The following is an 8,158-nucleotide window of genomic DNA, read 5'->3' as shown; positions in this document are numbered from 1 at the left end:
TAGAAACCTTCCGTCTGATCAACGATCGCCAGTATGGATTCCGTCAGTGTCGATCCACTGGAGATATTCCGGCTTATGTTTCCCATTTGTGGACAAATTCAATGGAAAGGTTTGGTGAAACACAAGCATTTGCTCTTGACATCTCAAAGGCTTTCGATAGTATTTGGTATAAAGGTCTTCTAAACAAGCTTCCATCTTATGGTTTGCCAACTGTTTTTTGTAATTGGTTATCCAGTTTTCTCTCTGATAGCTCACTCAGGGTGATGGTAGATGGCTCTCTGTCTTCTAACTTCTCCACTAATGCTGGTGTTCCCCAAGGTTCAGTTCTTTACTCCACTCTTTTCCTCTTGTATATTAATGACCTTCTTCCATTTACTGGAAATCCTATCCATAGTTTTGCCGATGATAGCACATTGCATTCCACTTTCCATTTTGAGAAACCTTGCCCTGCTCAATCGGCTTGAACTTCTCGAATATCCGCTACCAATTCCTTAAATGCCGATCTCCTGGTAATTCTCCAGTGGGGAAAAGATAACTTAGTTGATTTCAATCTTTCTAAAACTCAGTGTTGTCTTATATCTCGCAAAAAGGATTCTTCTGCTCCTATGCTTATCTTTGGTGACACTCCGATTTCTTGGCAAAATGGTATATCTCTTTTGGGAATTACCCTGACTTCTAATCTCTCTCTTGGCACAAGTATATTACAAATATTGATTCCTCTGCATCTAAAAAACTTGGTTTTCTCTTTCGCTCTCGGCGTTACTTTTCTTTCAAACAGCTTTTCGCTCTGTAGAAATCGCAAATCCGCCCTACCATGGAATATTGTTCCCACATCTGGGGCGGTGCCGCCGAAACCTTTCTCCGGCATATAGATTCCATTCAGAAGAGGACAGCTTTAGGTTAATTAATGATTTCTCTAACAGAGTCTCTGTCTCGTCGACGTACTGTTTCTGCTGCATGCCTCTTCTACAGATACTTCCATGGGTACTGTTCTTCTGAATCGGCATCTATAATTCCCGCTTTCTATTTCAAACCAATCCGAACGCGTGCCGCCACCAGCCAACATCCATTTACTGTCCAACTTCAAACTCACAGATCCAACTTTTCATCTTTCTCGTTTATTCATTCAACTGCCGTTTTCTGGAACAACCTTCCTTCATACGTATTTCCTGAAAATTACAGACTACAGAAGTTCAAGTCTAATGTCCACAAATATCTTCTTTCGTCTTCTCAACTTCCAACCCAAGCACGGTACTAAGTACTATAGGTTCTAATACCTCTCGTGGTTGGGGTTTAAGTAAAAAAAAAAAAAAAAAAAAAGAAAAGAAATAATAATTGTCGTAGAGTTTGAAAATAAGAAAAATTAAAAAATAGTTCGAATTTTTTTAAAAAACTAAATTATTTAAGACTTAAGTAATTGACGCTGTTAAAAGATGCCTTTAATTTATCGCAATAACTGCAATAGGCAATCGAAGTATAGCATAATGGCCAATTCCAACCTCAAGGAGCATTTCGGTCTATTGTTCGAAACGAGTTTTCTTTTTTATATATTTTTTTGTTTGTTTGCTTGCTTGTTTGTTACATTTTCTCCGCCATCAACTGGTCAACCGTAACTATATGTTCTACTCCGTTTATTTCTTAATTATTTCTTTGTGGGGTAAGAGGCCTCGGGCAAAACTTGGTTCTTGTAATTCTGGATTGTTGTGTGTGTTGTAGAACGTTTATCAATTTCTTGCCTCGAGCCCATACAACCAATAAAGCTGTGTGTACATGTAATTCCGTATAGAAGAAGTTATCCCAATCTTGAAGCTCTCTATAACGTTAAGAAAGAAATAGTCACGTGATAGTTAATTGTATTTTCCCCCAGGATATTATAGATGTTTTTAATGATAACAGCTGAGCCAGTAGCGTAAGGGATAAAAGAATTTCATGGGTGTTTTTATTACTTCGGGTATACGTGATCAAATCCAAAGGTGGGCGTTTTTTTCTCACTATTCCTTGATTCTTTTGACAAAAACTGAACGAACGTGATGCAAATGAGAAACATAAATAAGACAGAGATACTACAAACACCAAAATGCCCACCGTGGATCTCGTCTCATGGGCCTTTTCCAGTTGACAATGCCAAAAACTAGCTCTAGCAGAAATGCAATCTGCTTAACGTAACGCGTGTGGGTGTTCTGTATGTAGTCTCACAAAAATACCAATCAGGATTTTGCAGCTGATCCCCCAGACGTTCTTGTCCAAAGCAAGCGACGTTGTCAGCTATTTTAAAAGCGCGAGCGAAGTCCTCTGGGCTTCACCGGGATACAAATGTCACGAAATTCAACATACACCAACAATACAGTCGCATGTGGCCCCGAAAGCACTTATAAACAAATGAGCCGCAAATGTTAACAATTCCCTGTCTCACATCTACAAGAATCATATTAGATTCGCTTGGGGTCAAGCAAAAATACTTAAACGTCCCATTTGACTTTCATGAAAATTCTTTTTAATTCTTTGACCTCTAATGAAGTCTGGCGGTGGATGCTTGTGCTATAGGCTAGCCAGGCAGTCGTAGTTTTAATCACCTTACAACCGGTTTTTAACTCCCCCCTCCCGTCAGGCATCAATTGGTCATACTAAACAACAGTCACACACACAGACAAAATTTATTAGAGTTTGCATTCATGTTTTTAAAAGTCTCTGTTGGAGAAGGAAATCTAGCGTGGAAAATTAGCAAGTTCAGGAAATTTTTTTTTTCTTTTAATTGTGACATAGCACTTTTCTACCTCTATAAATTTTTTTTTTTCTTCATAGGCATTACACGTTGATGACATGCGAAATCAAAAACTTTTTAATCGAAAAAAAAAAAAAAAAATTCGCTATCATTTGTCAAAAGTAGCAGTATATTTAATTTACAAACCGCGCTGTTAACAAAACTTTTGACACCAAAATTTATATTCAATTTGCAAAATTTTATTTATTAATTTATTTGGCTAACAGAAAACGCAAACTACGAATACAAAAGAGAAAGCAACAAAAGAAAGACAAACAAACATACTTGATTAATATATTTCCGCGATTGTGGAGACCCCTGGGAAGGAAAATAGAAAATAAAAAAAACTACACAAGAACATTTATTGAAATTGTGTGTAAATATCAGGAGCCAAACGCAGTCTCAACAATTGAAAACTGTATATATCAGGAGCCGAACGAAGTCTCAACAATTGTAAATATCAAGAGCCAAACGTTGTCTCAACAATTGTAAATATCAGGAGCCAAACGTTGTCTCAACAATTGAAAATGGTTTGTATTTGGCAAACGTGTCAATAACGAAACTGTGTTGTCATGGCAATCTTCCAAACGAAAGTATATTTCGTTTTCAACCTCAACGATTAAATTCAGTCCGTATGCGTAAAAAAAATTAACAAAAATTCGAAATTTAAAGTTGAAATTACTGTCTTTAAAAAAACCTCGACTATTTTAAGTGTTATTATATTTGCAGAAATCTAAAGTAGTCCAATTTCACCGGTAAGTTTCATTACTTTATTTTCAATAAACCACAGTCATCCTGATGAGTATTTAATGGTCTTTACTGGCGAAACATATGGGCAGTTAATCACGTCTGAGAGTCATTTGGAGATTGTTCACAAAAAAATGTCAAGATAACTGGTGCGATAGAGAAGCCATGTGAAATATTGATTGAATCTTCAAACTGCTCAAATGTACCGCAGCGTAACTTATGAGTTGGAAATGGCTTATTTTTTTTATGGACTGCGTTACGCTATTAATACTCCATATCTCTGCTTAAAAGAAATTTGAACATGCGTAGTATGGAAAAAATTCAGGTTGATCGAATTTAAATTGAAACAAACTTTTTATTTATAATTAAAAACAAACAGCTATATACTCGGAGATTAAGTGTACCTATGATTTCGTTTTGTTCTTTTGGTTGTCTTGGTATCGCATTATGAATATCACATATTCATTTTCTAAAATGTAAAATGAGGAATGTTGGTTTCTTCCATAACAGCAGTTTCGTCAATATTTTCCATCTTGTCAGAGCGCAGGTGAATATCCGATCATATTACAAAAGCAAGAACTTTCGCGGTTGAAACAGAGTTAAACGGTGTGGGCCCACGCCCTTTCCTTGGCTTTGGACAAAGGTTTTTAGCTTCAAGTTTATCCAGACACTTCTATATTTTAAGTGTTCCCTCCTTCCACCACGAATACATAAAAAAAAAAAAAAAAAATACTGAATTTTTTTTTATTTGTGTAATTCGGCATATTAAATCACGTGACTGAACTGAATAAACTGAAGAATTTTATGGGAAACGGCCATAGCTTTTCTTTTAAATGTTAAATAGGTGAATTGTAAGTTGCTATCACAGCCAGCTGAGATTCAATAACGTAGCAAGTCTATCGACCTCCTTACTGCAAAATTTGGTCCTTCGAGGGAGCCCATGACTGGATACTTAACCAGTAATACTTGACCAAGAGGATCATCACTTCTAAAAGCGGTTTTTATGTGTTGGGCAACTTTTAGAGTTTGGGATATATTTCGATTTTAATGAAGATCATCGCGAGTTTCATGGTCTCCATTAAAATCCAAAATAATGAAATCCTGACGTTCCATTAAAATCTGAAACACGAATTCCTGATGATTCTCATTATGGATTCCCGAGGTTACCTAATTAAAACAAAATCATGAATTCCCCAGGACCTCAAATAAAAACACAAAATCGTGTGTTACCCAGGATCGCTGATGAAATAAGATCATGAATTCCCCAGGATCCCTAAAACACGAAATTGTTCATTCCTGATAATCCCTATTAAAATCCGAAATCATAAATTCTTGACGATTCCCATTTAAATAGTTCCTTATAAAAAGATAACAGGAAAAAAAATTTTCTTAAGCAGATTAACATGCGATAGTTGGTATAGGAGAGAAATCATTCAAACAGAAGTGACTGGGTCCACCCTTAGAAAAATCTTGTCAGTTTTAGTCGGGAATTTCAATAAGCAAGAAGTTTAATTACTAAGTTTGACAATGGATAGGTTTTTAAAAAGTTATTCCAAAATTTTATAAATCGGCAGTGATAACCAATCAATCGTTGTGTATACAGCATAATTTAATTATGGATAAAGTAAGACAGTCACTTCAGATAATTCAGACATGATTTCCCACCCTCCCCTGCAGTTTCTTTTATTTTTCTGGCTATCCAGGTTCTTTCCGTCTACCGTACGAAACCAATACTAGTTCTGATGCAACCCTTTTGCCTCTGTATTACTCAAAATAAGGGCTGCATTACTCAATAGTTCCTCTGTCTATCTGGCAGTCCCTTACCGATTACTGGAACAGCCCTTGCACTTGGAAAGTCCCATTACATGTTGATGAACGACTCGCTTTGCTGCATCCCAAAAGTAGACACCTATTTCCCAGAGAACTCGTTTGTTTTGATTGGCCAACCGTATACCTGTAGAAGCCTTTGAGTGGTAGGGATTGTTTGCTGTTTGTAATCAGGTCAATGCTCTCTTACCTTGGCATACTTCGACATCCTGCCTCCATTTCGGATTTTTCGTCGACTGTGAAGATGTGGTGGATTAACTCCGCTAATTACCTGCAGGGTTACATATTCATAAATGGTGGTCTGTTTGAGTGGACAAAGATAGATTGTGAGAAGTCGGATTTTCATCCCTCCATTTTCTAAAATTTGATTTTGTTCAATTGGCCGATATAGATAAATAAATGCACAATAAAAATAATAAATAAAATAAAATAAATAACAAAATTGTCATAAAAATGAACAATTGCAAAATAAATACTTATTAAACTAAAATAAAGTAATTTAAAATATACACTATCTATTTCATTTTGACACCCTCTATAATGACAGTCATGGTTATCAACTATGAGAATGAATATGCAAAATTCCCTTTCCCTCAGGTATTTACAACCTTGTTTCCCAAAATATAACGGACTATGTCCCACATCTACAAAAATTCAACTGAATTTTAAAACACAGCCCTAAATAAAATATTTTAAGTCCCTTTAGGGAGGTAAGAAAACCAAAGACATAGAAAGATGAAAATAAAATATCCACGAACTAGGGACAGAACAGGATAAAATCAAAATAAGTGTCTCCCAGTAGTACGATTCGGCAGAATAAGAATCAATACATCAAACTAGTCCACGTTTCTCTTAGAGAATCGGTAAACACGACAAAAAAAAAAGCTGTTTGGACACGCGCAAATAAACCTTGCACAACACTCCCGATAAAATCTTTTTAATCTTGTTTTTTTCTTCGAGGTGTAAAAAACAAAATGTTTCAAATTCTTTGAGCCTGCGATATTTGCAAATATTTGTAGAGTAGGCGTAGGTCGAGATAAAGGAAACTTTAAAATGACACAGTTATTTATGGGACTGAATAATATCCCATAGATTAGATGTCATGTTTAACACAGGATAATATCGGTCTCCTTCTTCGAAGCTTGGTGAGAAAGTCTACCAACAAATGAATGACATTCTGGCTCATCTTAGAAGTGTTTGTAACACCTATAATAGTCCGCGCCTTTTTCCTATAAACTCGCGCATATATTTGCCTCCGATTTTCTATGCTTTGAAAACCGATGTACTTTTTACACTATCTACAGTGCGCCCTAAACACACATACATACGTCCACGTGCGAGCTCTTGTCGGAGCATTAATTGTTAACACTCCGCCCCAAGTAAATAACACGCGGACTGGTGCGGATTTCTATACTCGCCAGCTGTTTGTTCAAGCTGGGAGACTATTTACCGGCCTTTTACATAGTTTGCGGAACTCTATTAATGTGGCGCATTCGTACAGTTGACCCTTGCGGGAAGATGGATGACATTCGGTCTTGAATTTAACTCCGATGATCGAGGTGGGAAAGCAAAACATAGGCAGGGGTTTTCGTAAAAGCGGAAATCCAAAAGCGAGGGTTCAAATGACCCCTTATAAAAAAATAAGGAGAGGAAGATGTTTTCTTTTCTTAAGTGGTTTTTTATTTTTATTTTACACTTAACCTGCTAGCTGGCATACGAGAGATATCATTCAAACAGAAGCGAATAGGTTGACTTCTTAGAAAAAATCTTTTAAAATTTAAAATGGGGTTTAACGTGGCGAATATGGAAATTAATATTTCGCTGATTTATAGGGCACAGAATTAAAAATAATGATTATTGTTAAGTAGACTCAGAGAATAAAGAATTTTACTTTTACCATGAGTTTGCTCGGTTTTGCACTACTGCTAAATAACGGTCTCTGGAAAATACTGCTATCTGATGAGGGACCACTAAGTCCCGACAGTCTCTCATAGAAGTGTCTCAACTTTTAAATGATTGGGATATTAGCCTTTTTGAACAAAAGAGTATTGCAATGCCAAGGCAACTCGTGGTAAAGGCATACTTCGGCTGCAGCATAATAACCATTACACTCACTGGGCAGTTTCATAATTTCGAAATATAAATAGCATTAGCCGTTGACTTCCCTTTTCTTTTTCTCTTTTTTTTAATTTGGATGGCTTAATATTATCAAACAAAGATACCTCTCTTCATGACGCATTCGTAAAAATATTCATACATTTTTAGGCGTGTTCGCATACAGGGGCGTATTCAGGGGGAGCAGAGTGGCATATGCCCACATTAACTATGCGTATAAATGTTCCTAGGTCTATCTAAAGAAACACTCAAAAACCTGGTCGTCATGCCCCCTCTTACGATGATACGAGTGCATATGCACATTGCCTATTGTGCTTTACCATGTCTGTCCGAATGTAAAAGAGGGACCACCCCCAGTGGACCCATTCCAAATTTCATTAAAATCGGACAAATAGAAATAGAAATGTCTTTCTTCCATACAATTTGAATGGAAGAAAGACATTCATAGACTAAATGTAGTTTTTATGGAAGACTCGTGAATGTGATGCCGCTTGTGAAGAGAGAAAATATATACAGAGAATAATATAGAGAAAAATATATACAGAGAGAAAAGAGACTTAAAAAAAGTATATGGGAGGAGAGTAATAAATATTATACGGTTGTAATTAAACTGAACGGCCAAGTTTACAGACTGTATTAGTTTTATTAAGTGTTCTATAAAATTATCTTATTAATTAATTGACGAGGAGATAATTATATTTACCTTTC

The sequence above is a fragment of the Mastigoproctus giganteus genome, chromosome 1 (genome assembly GCF_048544385.1).
Source record: "Mastigoproctus giganteus isolate SK-2022 chromosome 1, ASM4854438v1, whole genome shotgun sequence".
NCBI lineage: Eukaryota > Metazoa > Arthropoda > Arachnida > Uropygi > Thelyphonidae > Mastigoproctus > Mastigoproctus giganteus.
This window is presented reverse-complemented; position numbering follows the sequence as displayed.